Below are 19,643 nucleotides of genomic sequence, written 5' to 3' on the forward strand. Positions count from 1 at the left end.
TATATCTTTTTGAGTGAATTTTGTTGGTGTTTAACTACTTGAACTTGGTTTAGATGCTTGTAAAATAGCATATAAAGCTGGGCGTAGTGGATAAGTTCTACCCAGAAATCATCACACCAAATGAAGGCCTTTAGCACCTATACAACAGCAGGTTTGAACAAACATTATTCTAGTCTCAATGACGAAACGGGTGACTACAGTTCTGACGAAAGTTAGGTACTCCAAAAGAGTCTGTAGGAGATACACATTTAGACAATTCTTCTTGTACCAAAAAACTCTGTATTCGTGAACAAGCTTTATACTTTTATTTGTGGGCATCATCCCCGCAGCCAGAAACACTAAATGTTTTATTTGATATGATTCTACAGAATGAATCTGCTGTATCACCATCTATGGATCGTATGCTATAGCATACGGTGTCATATAAGATCACATTTTGACTCAGTATTGTGTCACGGTATGCTATAGCATCGTATGCTATAGCATACGGTGTCACATAAGATCACATTTTAACTCTGTATTTTGTCAGGTATGCTATAGCATCCGAATGCTATAGCGTTCCTCGTCACATAATAACCCTAATATAAGCTGTCTAAGGACAGGTATACTATAGCAGTCGAAAAATTCCCATACAAAATATTGGTGTCCCAGAGGGGTGACTGAGCGTCCGCGAACGTGTTAAACTTATGTTGGTTGCAATAAGACGTAGATTTGTTTAAAAATATGCACACCTGCGATCTGCGGTCATAAAATTTTATGGCTTTCGCGATGATCACATTCATTAATGTCATAACCGCCAATTGCTTGCATTTGAAATTGAACTCTAAGTACTAAGAAATAACGTTGTTTTTGTAAAAAAATTAAAGTAGTTTTTACTACATTGCGAAGTTTTCGTTTGTCAACTAGACGCACACATTTGCAACTAAGCGATCGGACACTTTTGAGTGTCGAATTTGTAGGCGATAGTGTATCTAGGGAAGTTTAAATCGATGTTTTCAATCAATCGAAAGATGTTTTCCACGTTTTAAAATATTTGTGTGCCTTATGTGTCCACTAAAGCGCTGGTGGCCTAGCGGTAAGAGCGTGCGACTTTCGATCCAGATGTCGCGTGTTTGAACCCCGGCTCGCACCAATGAGTTTTTCGGAATTTATGTGCGAAATGTCATTTGATATTTGCCAGTCGCTTTTCGGTGAATGAAAACATCGTGAGGAAACCGGACTAATTCCAATAAGGCCTAGTTACCCTTCGGTTCGTAAAACTAGTGCCTACGCCAAATCTTGGGATTAGTTGTCAAAGCGGAACGCAGGCTCCCATAAGCCGTGGCAAAATACCGGGATAACGCAAGGAGGATGCTGATGATGATGTGTGATGTGTCCACTGAACTAGTACTGTATACAGAGTGGGGCCTGTAACAAAGGCGAAGAATTGAACTCTAGGCTATTCTCCTTATACTGATCAACATTTGTTCGGCGACTTTTAAAAATAACTTGTATTTTGATTTTTATCACCCTTGAAAGTTTTTTCTAAGAGGCAATGTATTGCGAATTCTGTTAAGTCTAAAGTGTGACAGACAACGTCAATAACAACAATAATGGCGTACATTGAAGCTAATATTTATTTTGTATGAAAAATTAAAACAAACTTCCAGACGATCTTAGAAATGAAGAACTAGACTCTACTTTCATAAGGCTCATAAAACAACTACTTATTTCAAAATGCTATTATACAATTACTGAGTTCTTTGATGAAAATTTTACTTCCTCACTCTAGCACTAATTAATTGACTTTTTTATTAACATTGACATTTAACTCTTTATTTATCTTTCTTCTTAAGTTAGGCTACTTATAATATGATTATAAAAGTAAAATACAAAACCACATACAAAACAATACAAAATATATAAACACATTATAAAAAACCTAACCTAGGGTGCCGCCAGCAGCGGGGCAGGGCCCAAGCTGCCGGTGGTTAGGGCTGCAGAGAGAGGAACCGTCGGACTATCCGCGCTGTGTCCAAGATCACTGCCTTCTGCATCTGGCCCTTGATCCATCCACCTAGCGAGAGTCTCTCGAGATGTTGGTCGAGACTCTTCGCTATGAGACCGTTCGCTGAAACGACTATCGGGACAATGATCGTCGAATCAACATCCCACATGGCGGTTATCTCGTAAGCCAAGTCTAGGTACTTACTGGACTTGTCCTTCTCGGCTTTCACGAGATTCTCATCATGGGGGATGGTGATGTCGACGAGCACGGCCCGGCGTTGCGATCGATCTATTATGACAATGTCAGGCTTATTGGCTACAATAGTCCTGTCAGTGATAATAGATCGATCCCAATAGAGCGTGGCACGACCATTTTCGAGAACTGGCGCAGGTATGTACTTGTAGTACGGTGCTTCGCGTTCCACAAGGCCGTATTGAAGAGCAAGCTGCTGGTGAATGATCCTGGCTACGAGATTATGCCTGTGCAAGTACTCACCGTTAGCTAGATGAGAACAACCAGAGATGATATGCCTGAGTGACTCTCCGGGACGGCGGCATGCCCGACAAATGTCTATCGTACCGTCCTTCAGGATATATTTCCGGTAGTTGTTCGTCATCATAACTTCGTCGGCAATTGCACAGGCAACACCCTCGGTTTCTCCGAAGAGGTCCCCGAATCGTAACCAGTTCACCGATGCGAGCAGGTCTACATCGGGTCCCGTGAGGGCCTTGTAGAACCGCCCGTGTAACTGCTTGCTCTCCCATACCGCCCTGCGGTCCGCAGTACTTAGTACCACAGGTTTGCGCCAGTTCTCTTTCGCCAAGGAGAGCGGCGTGAGGTTTCCGTCCACTGCCACCACATCACGATGCATCCCGCACTCGTTGTTAAGGAAGTAATTCCTGAGATTGTACACCTCACGGTTGTGGAGATTTTTGGCGTTTAGGAAGCCTCGACCTCCGCACTTCCGTGGGATGTACAATCTCATAACAGACGAGCGCGGGTGTAACATGCGGTGTGTGGTAAGCAGTGAGCGGACCCTCCGGTCCAGGGCGTCCAGCTCAGTCTGGGTCCACCTTAGTATGCCAAAGGAGTATGTGAGTAGAGGCATTACCCAGGCGTTAAAGGCGCGCACTTTGTTGCCTCCTGACAAAAGACTGTTAAGGACTTTTGTGAGCCGACTGAAAAAGCGCTCCTTCACCGACCGTCTAATGCCAACATCCTCAATAGCCAACGACTGTGATATACCAAGGTACTTATAGGTTTCTGATTCAGAGATAGATCTGAACGACATCGTCTCAGAAAGTTGTAAATTTTCTGAATTTACAACCTCCCCCCGCTGTACATGCATAACCGCACACTTATCGACACCAAACTCCATTCTGATGGCGGTACTGAAAACTTCTGTGGTGTTCAATAGCACCATCAGGTCTTGGGTGTTCGGTGCAAATAGTTTGAGATCGTCCATGTACAGAAGGTGAGAGATGACTTCACCCTCTCTCCGAAGCCGGCAACCTAGCCCAGAATCCTTCAGCAGCGTACTGAGGGGATTCAGAGCTAGGCAGAACCATAATGGACTCAAACTGTCACCCTGGAATATTCCTCGCTCAATCCTTATGAAGTCCTGCGGGCCAGGGGGTCATCCCTGCCTCCTGGTTGACGAAGGACTGTGGTCCACTGCCTCATACATGCAGCCAGGAAGGATATTAAAGCTGCATCAAGTTTATACAGCTCCAATACCCTTCCCAGCCATGAATGAGGCACCGAATCATAGGCCTTCTTGTAGTCAATCCAAGCGGCCGAGATGGCCCCCTTGTTCCGCCGAACTTGTTGGCAAATGGTCATGTCTATGAGGAGGAGCTCTTTAGTACCACGGGACCCAACCTTACATCCATTTTGAGCGGGAGCCACAATGTTGTTAGCGACAATATGCGCGTTAATTTTTGCTCTCAAAATGGATGTAAGGAGCTTGTAGAGTGTAGGCAAGCATGTAATGGGTCTGTAGTTTTTTGCTTCCATGGTACTACCGGACTTATAGAGCAGGAAAGTAACACCAGTTGTTAGGGAAGGTGGAAGAGAACCAAGATCGAGGGCTTGTTGAAATTGCGTTGCCAAACGCGAGTGCGAGCATCGAAACCATTTTAGCCAGAAGTTGTGCAATCCGTCCGGTCCAGGACTTTTCCAGTTCTGGGCCGTACGGGTAGCACAACTTACGTCGTCGGGGCTGATGGTGATAGCCCCCATAGGTTCGATGTTCTCGCACTCGCGTTCGACAACGGTCATCCACTCACCCTCCGTGTGTTCTACGGGCACCGACCAGATGCTACGCCAGAAATCAGACATGGCAGTAGCATCCGGCAGCCGCACGTCAGACACACGAGGGTCGGTTTCCTCCCACCTTCGGTATACTTTCCTTTGGTCGCTTTGAAAAAGACGATTCTGCTGGAATCGGTCCACACGCTTTCTGTAGCGGCGAATACGGTTTGCCCATGCATAGACTTTCTGCTTCAGGAAGTCGATGCGCTCTGTGACATTGGCCAAATAGTCGCGGGGTCTGATGTCCGTCCCCGCGAACGCCTGGTTCACAAAGCGCATTACTCGGGGGCGATTATTACCCCCTCTGAAGCAGATCAGCTTTGCAATGAGAGTCCTAAATGAGTTGATACGACGCTCGATCCGTACTTGCCATGCAGGGACACCTCCGACGGTCCTAGTTGCACGGTCAGCGTCCGGAAACTTGACTCGAGCAACACGGCACGCCGCGATGGCTCCGCAGTACATGATCGAGTGTGTATCATCTAGATCTTTACTAGTCCGTATAAATGGCTCTAGTAAAGCGTTTAAGGCTCCCATTAACGCTAGATTGCGTCTATTCATGGGCAGACGTGGTAATCGTGGCCTAGGATTGTTTGTGGAGCGATACTGCGTAATCGCCTCTTCCAAAGACCTCCTCAGTTGCTCATTAGCAGGCTCACTCACGCTCTGACTCGCGAAGTCCCCGCCGTCGTTACCGGAATCAACCCGCGGCGCCTCCGGTGCCAGGTCGGGTTCGGGCACCGGGTCCTGCGACATGGCGGGCAAATCCCGCCCCGAGGCGGGGTCCGCGCGAGCAGCGAGAGCCTCCTGGCGAAGCCGATCAAGTGTGGCGTCATCCAACCGCTTTGACCGCTGAATGACGCGCACCTGATCCGATAGACGCTGCTCCGATACGGTGGTGGATGGCTCGAGTGCCTGGAATAGAGGCAGCATTCTAGAACGGTACGCGGATAGCCGGGTTCCCCCCTCTGTGGCCCCGTAATAGGCGCGCATGACATTCTCGTTTATTTCTCGAGTCCATGTCATGCGACGCACTACACCACCGGCAGCGGGAGCCGTGGGCGGGGCAGGATGTCCCGCAGGCCCCAAGCGTGCCGGCAGCGGTGGCCGCCCTCGTCGCGCAGGTGGTGGCGGCGGCGGCGGCGGCCCGCTCTCGTCGCTGGACCCGTCGGTGTCGGGCGCCGTGGCGAACTCGTCGCCCGACGAGGATGCGGACGGGGAGCTGGACGAGGCGGGCGGGGATGGTGGGCGTGCGTTTCTTTGTGCCGCTTTGGTGCGTGACCTTGTTATCATTTTCACAAATTTCACAATGCACTTATCGCCGTTTGACAGTTCATGCTGATATCCGTGTATTTTGATAATTGTACCGTTGCATGTTCATTATTGTACATGATTTAATGTAGCGTAAGAAATACACAAAAACTGAACCACAAAAACCAAGAACGGCGATAAAAATACTATAAAAATAAATAAAATTGTGAAAATTTATCCAAAGACACGTCCGTCAGTGTCAGCGGTTTTTTTTTTTTTTTTTACATTTAACTTATTTTTAAATTATTTTTAATATTGTTTTTTTATAGAAATAATTTTAATCTGAAAGTTGGAAATTGTAAACTAATATTATTAATTATTGACGGAAAATAATAAATGTAGGAGTAATGTAATACTTTCACAGCTTGATATTCTTTTATTTATTGTAATGTAATTTTTTTAGTTTTAAGATAGTTTTTTATAAGACAGTGCTACGCCCTTGCAGGGTGACCATGTACCTAATCTATGTTATGTAACACCTCTTGTAACCATGGTTTTGCATGAAATAAATGAAATGAAATAAAATGAAATGAAAATTTTAAAGACTTCATAATTTTTAAAAGTCACTGAACAAATGTTGATCAGTATAAGGAGAATAGCCTACAGTTCAATTCTTCGCCTTTGTTACAGGCCCCACTCTGTATAATTTATTTATGTAAAACGATTAATTGAAATTCTTCCAGTCGAAATTGCGCCCTCTGTATTTTACTTACATATACAAACATAGAATAAACAACTCAAAAAAATATCTGTATTTATTTCCATGTTTCTCATTCGAGCCATTGAATCCACAGGCCGTACCAGTTGTACAAACAGAATAATAGATAACAAATACATGTGTATTACGACAAAACATAATACTTATCTTTTGATAATGCTTTGAATAAAATTTGATGTAAGATATGGAAGCCGATTCCGATTTCAAACTCATACTTGTTATTGATAACTATTTTCTAACAATTTCAGCGCAGCGTGGTAAAGCCGAGGACAATTAAGTCTAGTAAGTACCTGGACTTGGCTTACGAGATAACCGCCATGTAGGATGTTGATTCGACGATCATTGTCCCGATAGTTGTTTCCGCGAACGGTCTCATAGCGAAGAGTCTCGACCAACATCTCGAGAGACTCTCGCTAGGTGGCTGGATCAAGGGTCAGATGCAGAAGGCGGTGATCTTGGACACGGCGCGGATAGTCCGACAGTTCCTCTCTCTGCAGCCCTAACCACCGGCAGCTTGGGCCCTGCCCCGCTGATGGCGGCACCCTGGGTTATGTTTTTTTATAATAAATAATATATGTTTATATTTTTTTTATTGTTTTGTAAGTGGTTTTGTATTTTACTATTATATGCGAATTATAAATAGCCTAGCCTAAGTGCGTTTTCACATTATCCGATCCGATATCGGATGTCGGACCGATATCCCATACATTACAGGCGCCATCTTGGATTTTTTCTATTGAAATCCTTCCGACATCCGATATCGGATCGGATAATGTGAAAACGGTCTAAGACTGAAAATAAATAAGATTATACAAAGATTTTGTAGGTAGTTACGACTGGGAGGAAATCAACTCCTGTTTTTTTCGAAATTTTACATTTCTTGAATTATTAAGTAGATACAGTGTACACTTAACTAGGATATAATTATAAATGAAATAAAATTGGTTTATTTCAAACTAAATGATCCATATTTGTTTTAGACATTGTGATACGTACCCTAAAGAGAATTTATCTGTTCGAAAAATACTTCTTGACACGTTAATACCCAATACAATAGATTATATCCGTCAATGCAAGGCAATGTGTCAACATTCATTGAAAAAACATTCAGTCGAATTGAGAACCTCCTCCTTTTTTGAAGTCGGTTAAAAATGGCTTAACATTGAAAGTGGCACCTATTGATAACACTATCGAATACCTGGTAATTTTACCGTATCTATAAATTTACAAGATGATGGCGTTACCTCGAGAGGATGGATGAGGATCGAAATGTCAAAAGAGTATACCTGGGTCACCAAGCAGGAGGATAACCTGCCGGACGCCCCAGACCCCGTAGCCGAATGGCATTTCTGCGACGCGAAACAAAATCGAAACACCGCAGAAAGGTAGTCTGGCTCTATCGCGCCAATACGCAAGAGCGATAGAGATAGATAGCTACGAAAGAGATATTATCGTGAGCGTTTCGTGGGCGTTTGTGCATATGGCTACGCATACTTGTATCGCTGGAGCACAGTATAAAACCAGTAATAATAAAATTGTTCTAACAAATTTTGCGCCGCGCGGTTTGCCATTGAGTAGCGCTCTGCGCGAGCGAGTCGCGCGCGGCGCGTGAGATAGAGCCAAACACCCATCGCGGGAGACTCACTACTGGGTCGTCCTTATACTGTGGCTAGAGCGACATGGTGCATGGTGGAGGCGGACCTGTGCGAACTCCAACTCAAGAATTGGCGAGAGGAAACGCAGGACCGAGAAAAATGGCGCTGTCTTGTATCGGAAGCCAAGTCTCATTTTGGGGCACTTTTTTTTATACTGCGTCGGTGGCAAATAAGCATACGGTCCGCCTGATGGAAAGCGGTCACCGTAACATATGGACGCCTGAAACTCAAGGAGTGTCAAATACGCGTTGCCAACCTATTAGAAGTTTGTACACTCCATTTTGCTGTGTTAGGAGTGTACAAATTCCAAGGAGGGTTCGGGTTGCCGACGACTCAAAGGACAATAGACGGAACAAATTAGTCCCGGACGTAGGTCCTTTCGTCACCAGCACACCGCACCCTCGATGAGCTCTGGCAGCCTTACTCACCGGCAGGAACACAACACTATGAGTAAGGTCTAGTGCTATTTGGCTGAGGTCTTCTGTAAGGCGGAGGTACTTCTCCAGTTGGGCTCTGCTCTAGATTCGAGCGAGATGATAGTTATCCGCTGTGCTGTGCCCTACCACACAAAGCGGAATATCATTCGCTATGCCCTACCTCCTATAAAACTGAGCCAACGGAGTAAGTATAAATTTACAAAGTACCTATTCATGCGCAGAATTTTACCAATATCGACAGTTTGATGCGGTACACAATATTAAAAAAAATAGTTGTGTAGAATACTAACCATATATTTAATTATTATGTAATTGCGTACTAACAACAATGATCAGTTGGTCCTTGAAATAAATTAATTGAATATTACTTCACGGGTCTGTTACGCCATGCCCCGGCTACTCCGGACTGCGAATTCCGCGGCATACCAAATGTACAGTCGATTCATAAATATGTGTACATTTCGTAACCTTAACTCGTTGCAATAAGGTGAAAAAATGTACACATATTTATGAACTCGACTACACGTACATGACTATTTACGATGCCCCAGAGTTTGTAATGTTATTTCGTTCGTACACAGAAACAAATATTGTTTTAAAGATATACAAATAAAGAAATTTCTGTCTTCTCTTACAGCTATCATTACAAACATTTATTTAATTACTGAACACGTGTGTGACATCCTTTACCACTTCCTAACGTAATTTTTTTGACATGTGCCGCCATACACTTGAAACTAACTTTAATGTTATTATTAAAATCCCCTCGCACTAATTAATTCGTTTAATACAGAGTGGAGCATGTAACAAAGCAAAAATTTTAACTGTAGGCTCTGCTCCATAAACTGACCAACATTTGTTCAGCGACTTTTATGTGCAATTTTATGTGTCTTTACACATAATGTGAATGTGGTTTGAGTGAATAATCATCAGGACCAAGTACGGGTAGTTTGAAACACTTGTACAGCTAGAAGATGTTGATGTCAACCAGCCAACTTTCTCTGAGACCACAAGGACCAAGCTGTCCTTGAGACGCCTGAGGTTACTTTAAAGATCAATCAATCAATCAATTATTTATTCGTGATAACTACAAAATACACAAGTACACAAGACATACCTAAATATCAAGAAAACGAATATTAGGCTTAAAAAATTAATAATGTAAAATTTTAGGGCTTCTTAAGTAGACGTTTCAACGTATATTTTATCTGCCCACTCCCGATACACTTAAATACTTTCTGTTTAAGAGACTACCTTAACTCGACGCTTGGCAATTGCTAAATGTACCGCGAAGACGATTGGTCTCGTAATCGGGAAGTCAGTTGTGCTGAGCAGATATAGGCTGCTGTGGGACACAGACGTATCATGATAGAAGTCGCAAGAGCGCTGCAATTGAATGGTCAAAACTTCAAAAGTAGACTAAACAAAACGGTTCATTCCACCAATAGATTGCTCTGATATTTAGAATAAGATGATTATTGTACATTGTAGACGATTTAAAAGTGCTTATTGTAAGCCGATTTGAATAAAGAATATTGAAAAGTGAAAATGAAATATTTATTTTTCAAGTAGGCATATTACAATGCGCATAATTATGAACGTCAAATAAAGCTACACCGACTCTAACCCTACGACTCACCCTATTGACTTTGACTTAGAGTTACTGAGCCTGCAACAGAATCAACATTGTATCGAAACTTGTAATCACAGTTTTATAGCAAGGCAAAAAAAACATTGTAGTTTATGTCGTAAAACTATGATTTTCACACTCTTTAAAGATCAAAATTATAGGGTAGTTACTTCTCGTTGACCTAGAAATATGCAATATAGTAAGCTGTGTGGTTTTGTACTAAAATATAAGTATATACATTCAAAATATTATGTTGAATTCGTAAGGAAAGGTTTCTTTCTGTTTACCAAGTAGACTAGATTTTTTAAGGATAGTTTTAATTTAGTAATTAAAATTCAATGTCACGCGGACTGACCGTGTGGAGCATTGATACTTGAACAGGTTTCCAAAATAATAGAACAATATCAGATATCGATTATTACACACAAAATACGTGTGCTGTATCTGGTCTACTAAGATATATGTATGTTATCGAAGTTAATGGGGATTCAGTAAATGTTTGGCAATGTATCGCTTTAACAACAGAAAAGTTAATAATATATTGTTGTTACATTACTGAACTTAATGGTACCTACATGTATGTATTGCCCTTTATTATAATAATGTAATAAGCTACCTACTTTACAATATATAATAATGAACAAAAAGGCATTACTTAATTGTTTTACAATGGAGAAAGTTGTTTAACCGCACGTGCCAATATTGATTGAGTAAGCGAAATACATGATACAATATTGAAGTGAAATCTTGAGCGTTGTGAGGGTTCCAATGCACGAAGATTAAACAAATTTTGCCTCCGAGTGCAACACAAAACTTTTTAATTGGTACACCAATACGAGAAAAATACTAACTTTGTGCTTTGGAGTAACTTCAAAAAAGATATACAGTTTTTTAGCATATAATAAATCAACTACGGTAAGCGTAATAATAATTATATCAACTAGGTATACAGGTTATATTTTTGATTTTCCTTCAAATCGGTCTTTTGCAACTCAGTAAGCGAACTTGTCTGAGCACCATAAGTGAGAATTTGCAATCAAATTATACGTATACTTATCGTCGTCTTTGCTTCAGAACTAATGGAAATTTTCCTTTCAGTATCTTCCCGTGAAATAGGCATAGCGCCGAGGTAGGTGGTATTTTGGCTCAGTGATCCAAAGTGAATCTTGGCCTCCGAAACGAGAGATCGCCACCTGTCCTGATCCTGTGCAGCCTCTTGCCAGTCACTGACCTGAAGCCGACGCAGATCCGCCACCACACTGTCCTCCCAGCGATACCCGGGTCGACCCGCCGGACGGCCACCAGCCGGCTGGTGGTTTGATAATAGCTGTTATATCCGTTTAATATATTCTACATCTCTCCTAACAATCTCCCTGATACATCAGTTGCTTCTCTATATGGTATAGCCTAAATAGTATCCCATTGCTAGGCAAAGGCCTTCCCTTCCTTTCTCCACTCCCCACTGTTTGATGCCCGCTCTTGCCAGTTGTTGCAAAATAAGTGGAGCTCGTCCCGTCTTCTCTTCTTTGGTCTAACTTTGCCCCGGCTAATTGGTGGTAATGGTAACCATTCAGTAGATAGGTACTTTGGCCCAGCGTTCCGGGTGCATTCGGCAAACATGCCCCGCCCAATCCCATTTGACCTTGGCTGTCTTGGTACCCACATCTATTGTATTATACCAGTTCTGGAGGCAGCGCAGTGGGTGTCGTAGAAGTCGACTGTGGGATAAGGATTTGCTTGAAGCGTAGGCGAGAGGCTGGCAATCTGTCACTGCACCCTCAAATTTGAAAGTTGAGTAGTGTCATGTGCTCAGCCTACCCCTTTATGGGATACAGGCTGTATGTATGTATGTACCTTATTTGTAATATTTACTTAAGGCCGATAGTCCACTATCATATGTTTATCATAGAAATATGATCATAAGCAACATGCAGTCCTTTTTCTTCGCGTTAGAGAAAAAGGGAGGCATACAGACCTACATACTCGTATATAATAGGTGGCGCTAAAAAATTGAGGTACGACTCTTAGTATGAAGATTGTAAATCCATGCTAATATTGTAAATGGAATATGTGTGTCTGTTTGTTCGTCTTTCACGGCAAAACGGAGCGACGAATTGACGTGATTTTTGAGGCGGAGATAGTTGAAGAGACGGAGAGTGACATAGGCTACTTTTTGTCCTTTCTAACCCCCTACTTCTCTAAAAGGGAGGTGGGAGTTTTGTATGGAGCATTCCCCAATTTTCGAATTTAACGCGAGCGAAGCCGCGGGCAAACGCTAGTCCTATATAAATCATCCTTGGTACAAGCTACAGTTATTTTTTTTGCTCCTATTACAGGCCACACCCTGCACGGGAAGCATGGTCGCGCGATAGACGATAAAACATCAGGCCGTCCCTATCGCAGTATAGTAAGTGCGATAGGGACGGCCAGATGTTTTATCATTTATCGCGCGACCATACTTGGCTGCCTGTAGAAGTGTAATTCGACCACGTACCCTGTTCTGAATCGCCGCAGGGTGAGTCACGTGCGTCTTTAACAGCTTAAGTTTCTCGCGAAACTTGGATCATTGCAAACAAGGGGCATAATTAAATTTTAAGATCTCGCCTATTTGCGGGGTTAGTGTGGACGGGGGTGAATGAAAACGTTCACGTTGTTTGAAAGTAAAATACTGCCCTCTTAAGCTGAAAAGCGCTATATCAAACAAAAATCCATATGTAACTTATATTTAAGTATCTACCCACTGTTTTTATTGAATTCCGGTAACTTTAAGAGAAGATTCATAACATCAAATACAATTAATTTCTCTAAGAAACTAGCGTCTTAACTCTTACGGTTATCGAGTTATTAAAAAAATTAAGATAAATGCTGAACACGTGTGTCACAGCCTTTACCAATCCCTAATGTTATTTGTTTTGACATGTGCCATCACTCACTTGACACTAACTTGAATGTTATTCTAAAGGGTCTCTCACACTAATAAATTTATTTATTATTTATGTGAAATCCGTAGTAGTAAATGGAAATCCGTGATCTCTGCCTACCCCTCTGGGAAACAGGCGTGATTGTATGTATGTATGTATTTAGGTGAAAACGATGACATTTTTTTTTGCGAATTTAACAGGGCGGCGATAATGGACAGGTGATAATTAACCTAACGACGTGTCGAGTTTAACAGAAAACAAAAAAAACACGATGTATAGCTGACAGTTCCATTTTCAAAATCATTTGGTTATGATATACGGCTTAGCAGGGCAGAATATATTACCTTGTAAGCTGTTTCATACTCGGTTATATTTAATTTGAGTTTTGAATAAATACAATTGAGGTTTAAACGTAAAATAATCATAACATTAGTGTATCTCACAACAGTTTAATTTCATCGTCAAAACATCCAACTACGGAATAACCGAAATATTTCATTATAATTATAATAACACATATTTTTTTGTCGTTTATGGTATCTTATTCAGACCAATGATGAAATTTTCGTCCACCCCCACATGTATAACAAACTTGGTGGCTCCACTAAGGACGACTCATATTACTTCTGCCAATGAAGGGTTTCTGCACTACCAACAATGCTGCACCCTGTATATTTTGCAGAGACAAATAATTAATATTTCCCCTCACTAGCTCGGAAACACGTGTTTTGTCCTATAATACCAGTGGGTAAAAACGCATTTTACCCACTAGTGGGTAAAGTAATTTGACCTTGAATAAAGTCAAATTAACTGCTTTAAAATTGATAAAAGTAGGTGAATCTAGTAATAAAGATGATTTACCACCTGTGGAACTACTGGAAGCATTTGGCTGTATTTTTCTCACTGCACCCACATTCGCGAATTTCTGTTTGGCCCTATGGTTGACTGGTAGAGAATGCCTCAAGGCATTAAGTTCGCCATTTGTACTTTTTTTTTCCAATTGTGCAATAAAGTTTAAATAAAATAAATAAATAAATAAGCAGTGATAAACGCATTTTTTGCGTTGTAGTTTCCTCACTACAGCGAGGGGAAAAGTTTTGTGTTACACTCGGGTGCAAATGTATTTGTCGTATCGTGAGGCAGTTCCGACACCAATATTGTTATTTTTGTATTAACGCGGGTACTGCGGGTAGTCGAATGTAAACAGGGGCGGCTCACTCCGCGATCCTTTCGCCGCGCTACAAGTACATGCCGGCGGCCGCGAGTTCGCGGCCCATTCAGTGGCGACGACCTTCGCGCGGCGCAATAGAATTCAATGTCGTCTGCACGCGTGCGGTCCGTTTGTTAATGTAGGTATGAATTTAGAATGGCGGCGTTTTGTGAACATCAAAGGAGTGAGCCTTCTGTACTTGTACTATTATATATTCTGTGATGTAAACAAACCATTTTAGTGTCAATCGCAGATGATGTCGTTAAACATGACAGTTGTTATTGATTCTCTTTTGATTGTTGGTAAAAGGCTTTTGGAACGTCAAGTCGTTTTAACTTGGGTGTTTTCGGCACGAGGTGGAAATGTTGTTGAGATTTAAAACGTCAATTGATTACTTGGAAATTAACGTCACTTTGACGGTAAACGGAAATGTGACCTGACCGCTCTGAGCGGGGATGGTGAGGATTCTTGTTTGAATCATGCTATAAAAAGGTTGTCAGATTCTTGATCATTTGCGTTTTGCCCATTTTCATTTGCCCCATTGATTCATTCGGATGATTCTTGATCAGACCGTTGTAGCTTATAGACGTTGACCACGCTCGTGCCTAATTCGCCTCGTTCCTGAAGGCTTATACCTGAAGGATTATTTCGATAGCTTATTGAATCTTATCGTTCTTTAACCGTTGACTTGACCTTGAAAAGACGTGACCCTATGACTTGAAAAGACGTGACCCTCCGGGTTTCTTGCCGGTCCCAAATGGGATACTCTTCTGAAAAAACCGGCCAAGAGCGTGTCGGGCCACGCTCAGTGTAGGGTTCCGTAGTTTTTCGTATTTTTCTCAAAAACTACTGAACCTATCAAGTTCAAAACAATTTTCCTAGAAAGTCTTTATAAAGTTCTACTTTTGTGATTTTTTTCATATTTTTTAAACATTTGGTTCAAAAGTTAGAGGGGGGGGACGCACTTTTTTTTCCTTTAGGAGCGATTATTTCCGAAAATATTAATATTATCAAAAAACGATCTTAGTAAACCCTTATTCATTTTTAAATACCTATCGAACAATATATCACACGTTGGGGTTGGAATGAAAAAAAAAATCAGCCCCCACTTTACATGTAGGGGACCGTACCCTAATAAAACATTTTTTTCCATTTTTTATTTTTGCACTTTGTTGGCGTGATTGATATACATATTGGTACCAAATTTCAGCTTTCTAGTGCTTACGGTTACTGAGATTATCCGCGGACGGACGGACGGACGGACAGACAGACATGGCGAAACTATAAGGGTTCCTAGTTGACTACGGAACCCTAATTAAGATGGGACTGAATTCTTCCCGGGAAAGTGGCGTAGGGTTAGAACCGGTGTAGCTTATTTGAAAATAAAGTCTTAACCGTTTTCATGTTGATTCCTCATTTCTGAGCAATCCGTCTTTCCTAGAGCAATCCTTATTGATTTTTGGCACTGAGTAATAAATAGAGGTTAGTTTAGGAATGGTCAATGTGGTCCAGAGTATATTTCACGAAATCGTAGCATGCGAGTGTAGCTGTGAAGTAAGCAATACACGAAGAACCACTCCACGCGCCCATGCCGCTCATCCTTTGGCCATCCATCCCGAGCGGGCGCCGCCGCCAACCGGCTGGTCTCCGTCATATTTAACTTCTCGTGTGTTAAAAAACTCGCAAGTTCAGGATTCTACTCTCGAACCACTCGCTTCGCTCGTGGTTCAACATGGAATCCTTTCACTTGCTTGTTTTCAATTCCACACTCGGCGTTAAGATAAAACTTTGCCCCCTTGTATAACAAATAACTATTATAGGCCATCTATATCTATTATGATTGTACATGCTTGTATTGTGAGTACCTACTCGGAAAACAATAAATCTTAGGCATAATGTGAAAATACTTTAAAATCTTAATTAAAAACATCCATATCTCGGGAACAAATATCTTACCTTACCAGGATTCGAACTTAGAACCGTCAACTTAGCAGGCAGGGTCACTACCTAATCTAGGCAAGACCGGTCGTCAAACTCAACATGCGAACTCTATTAACTGCAATAATTATTAACTACTTGAAGCAACTTTCACTATTTGAATCATTCTTAGCAACAGACACGAGCCAAAGTGGAAGCAAAGGAGTGGTAATTTAAGTCAGTGTTGCCGACGGCGACGCCAACTTTATGTTACACCGAACCTACTCAGTTTTGAAACGTTAATTTGGCATTTATGCAGTTTTAGTAAAAAGTTTATAGATACATATTGGAAAGTAACCTACAGGTTATAGGTATATAGCCTTTGCACGGCGTGGCCTAGCGCGTAGTGAACTAGATCGGCGTGAAGTTAGCAGCCTAAAGTTATCTGCCTATGGTAACCCGACCAAATGAAAAAGTCGAAAATTTTAAATGCGTTAAAACAATAAAATATGCGATTTCAAGGTCTCAAGTACTCTTAAAGTATATTTTTAGTCAAATATCATCACAAAATGATATAAAAAAATACAAAAATTGCAAAAATACACAGGCAGCTAACTTCACAACATAGCTGCCTAACAGAAATTAATAAATTTTCACATGAAGCTGAGTACATTACACTTTGTGTTTGGCATCATTAGAAGCGTCCTAAAAATGTTTATAAACGAGGCAATTTTCATAAAGATTGAAAGAACATGACTGGGTCAAACGAACTGAAAATAGTTATCTGCCTAAGGAAGAAACTAATTTTTGACAATTTTCCACATGAAGCTGAGTACATTACACTTTGTGTTTGGCATCATTAGAAGCGTCCTAAAAATGGTTATAAACGAGGCAATTTTCATAAAGATTGAAAGAACATGACTGGGTCAAACGAACTGAAAAAGTTATCTGCCTAAGGAAGAAACTCATTTTTGACAATTTTCCACATGAAGCTGAGTACATTACACTTTGTGTTTGGCATCATTAGAAGCGTCCTAAAAATGTTTATAAACGAGGCAATTTTCATAAAGATTGAAAGAACATGACTGGGTCAAACGAACTGAAAATAGTTATCTGCCTAAGGAAGAAACTCATTTTTGACAATTTTCCACATGAAGCTGAGTACATTACACTTTGTGTTTGGCATCATTAGAAGCGTCCTAAAAATGTTTATAAACGAGGCAATTTTCATAAAGATTGAAAGAACATGACTGGGTCAAACGAACTGAAAATAGTTATCTGCCTAAGGAAGAAACTCATTTTTGACAATTTTGCACATGAAGCTGAGTACATTACACTTTGTGTTTGGCATCATTAGAAGCGTCCTAAAAATGTTTATAAACGAGGCAATTTTCATAAAGATTGAAAGAACATGACTGGGTCAAACGAACTGAAAATAGTTATCTGCCTAAGGAAGAAACTCATTTTTGACAATTTTCCACATGAAGCTGAATATATTACACTTTGTGTTTGGCATCATTAGAAGCGTCCTAAAAATGTTTATAAACGAGGCAATTTTCATAAAGATTGAAAGAACATGACTGGGTCAAACGAACTGAAAATAGTTATCTGCCTAAGGAAGAAACTCATTTTTGACAATTTTCCACATGAAGCTGAGTACATTACACTTTGTGTTTGGCATCATTAGAAGCGTCCTAAAAATGGTTATAAACGAGGCAATTTTCATAAAGATTGAAAGAACATGACTGGGTCAAACGAACTGAAAATAGTTATCTGCCTAAGGAAGAAACTCATTTTTGACAATTTTCCACATGAAGCTGAGTACATTACACTTTGTGTTTGGCATCATTAGAAGCGTCCTAAAAATGTTTATAAACGAGGCAATTTTCATAAAGATTGAAAGAACATGACTGGGTCAAACGAACTGAAAATAGTTATCTGCCTAAGGAAGAAACTCATTTTTGACAATTTTCCACATGAAGCTGAGTACATTACACTTTGTGTTTGGCATCATTAGAAGCGTCCTAAAAATGTTTATAAACGAGGCAATTTTCATAAAGATTGAAAGAACATGACTGGGTCAAACGAACTGAAAATAGTTATCTGCCTAAGGAAGAAACTCATTTTTGACAATTTTGCACATGAAGCTGAGTACATTACACTTTGTGTTTGGCATCATTAGCAGCGTCCTAAAAATGTTTATAAACGAGGCAATTTTCATAAAGATTGAAAGAACATGACTGGGTCAAACGAGCTGAAAATAGTTATCTGCCTAAGGAAGAAACTCATTTTTGACAATTTTCCACATGAAGCTGAGTACATTACACTTTGTGTTTGGCATCATTAGAAGCGTCTTAAAAATGTTTATTAACTAGGTAATTTTCATTAAGATTGAAAGAACACGACTGGGTCAAACGAACTGAAAATAGTTATCTGACTAAGGAAAAAACTAATTTTTGACAATTTTCTACATGAAGCTGAGTACATTACACTTTGTGTTTGGCATCATTAGAAGCGTCCTAAAAATGGTTATAAACGAGGCAATTTTCATAAAGATTGAAAGAACACGACTGGGTCAAACGAACTGAAAATAGTTATCTGCCTAAGGAAGAAACTCATTTTTGACAATTTTCCCCATGAAGCTGAGTACATTACACTTTGTGTTTGGCATCATTAGAAGCGTCCTAAAAATGTTTATAAACGAGGCAATTTTCATAAAGATTGAAAGAACATGACTGGGTCAAACGAACTGAAAATAGTTATCTGCCTAAGGAAGAAACTCATTTTTGACAATTTTCCACATGAAGCTGAGTACATTACACTTTGTGTTTGGCATCATTAGAAGCGTCCTAAAAATGTTTATAAACGAGGCAATTTTCATAAAGATTGAAAGAACATGACTGGGTCAAACGAACTGAAAATAGTTATCTGCCTAAGGAAGAAACTCATTTTTGACAATTTTGCACATGAAGCTGAGTACATTACACTTTGTGTTTGGCATCATTAGAAGCGTCCTAAAAATGGTTATAAACGAGGCAATTTTCATAAAGATTGAAAGAACACGACTGGGTCAAACGAACTGAAAATAGTTATCTGCCTAAGGAAGAAACTCATTTTTGACAATTTTCCCCATGAAGCTGAGTACATTACACTTTGTGTTTGGCATCATTAGAAGCGTCCTAAAAATGTTTATAAACGAGGCAATTTTCATAAAGATTGAAAGAACATGACTGGGTCAAACGAACTGAAAATAGTTATCTGCCTAAGGAAGAAACTCATTTTTGACAATTTTCCACATGAAGCTGAATATATTACACTTTGTGTTTGGCATCATTAGAAGCGTCCTAAAAATGTTTATAAACGAGGCAATTTTCATAAAGATTGAAAGAACATGACTGGGTCAAACGAACTGAAAATAGTTATCTGCCTAAGGAAGAAACTCATTTTTGACAATTTTCCACATGAAGCTGAGTACATTACACTTTGTGTTTGGCATCATTAGAAGCGTCCTAAAAATGGTTATAAACGAGGCAATTTTCATAAA

This window comes from Leguminivora glycinivorella, chromosome 17, assembly GCF_023078275.1.
Source record: "Leguminivora glycinivorella isolate SPB_JAAS2020 chromosome 17, LegGlyc_1.1, whole genome shotgun sequence".
Lineage (NCBI taxonomy): Eukaryota > Metazoa > Arthropoda > Insecta > Lepidoptera > Tortricidae > Leguminivora > Leguminivora glycinivorella.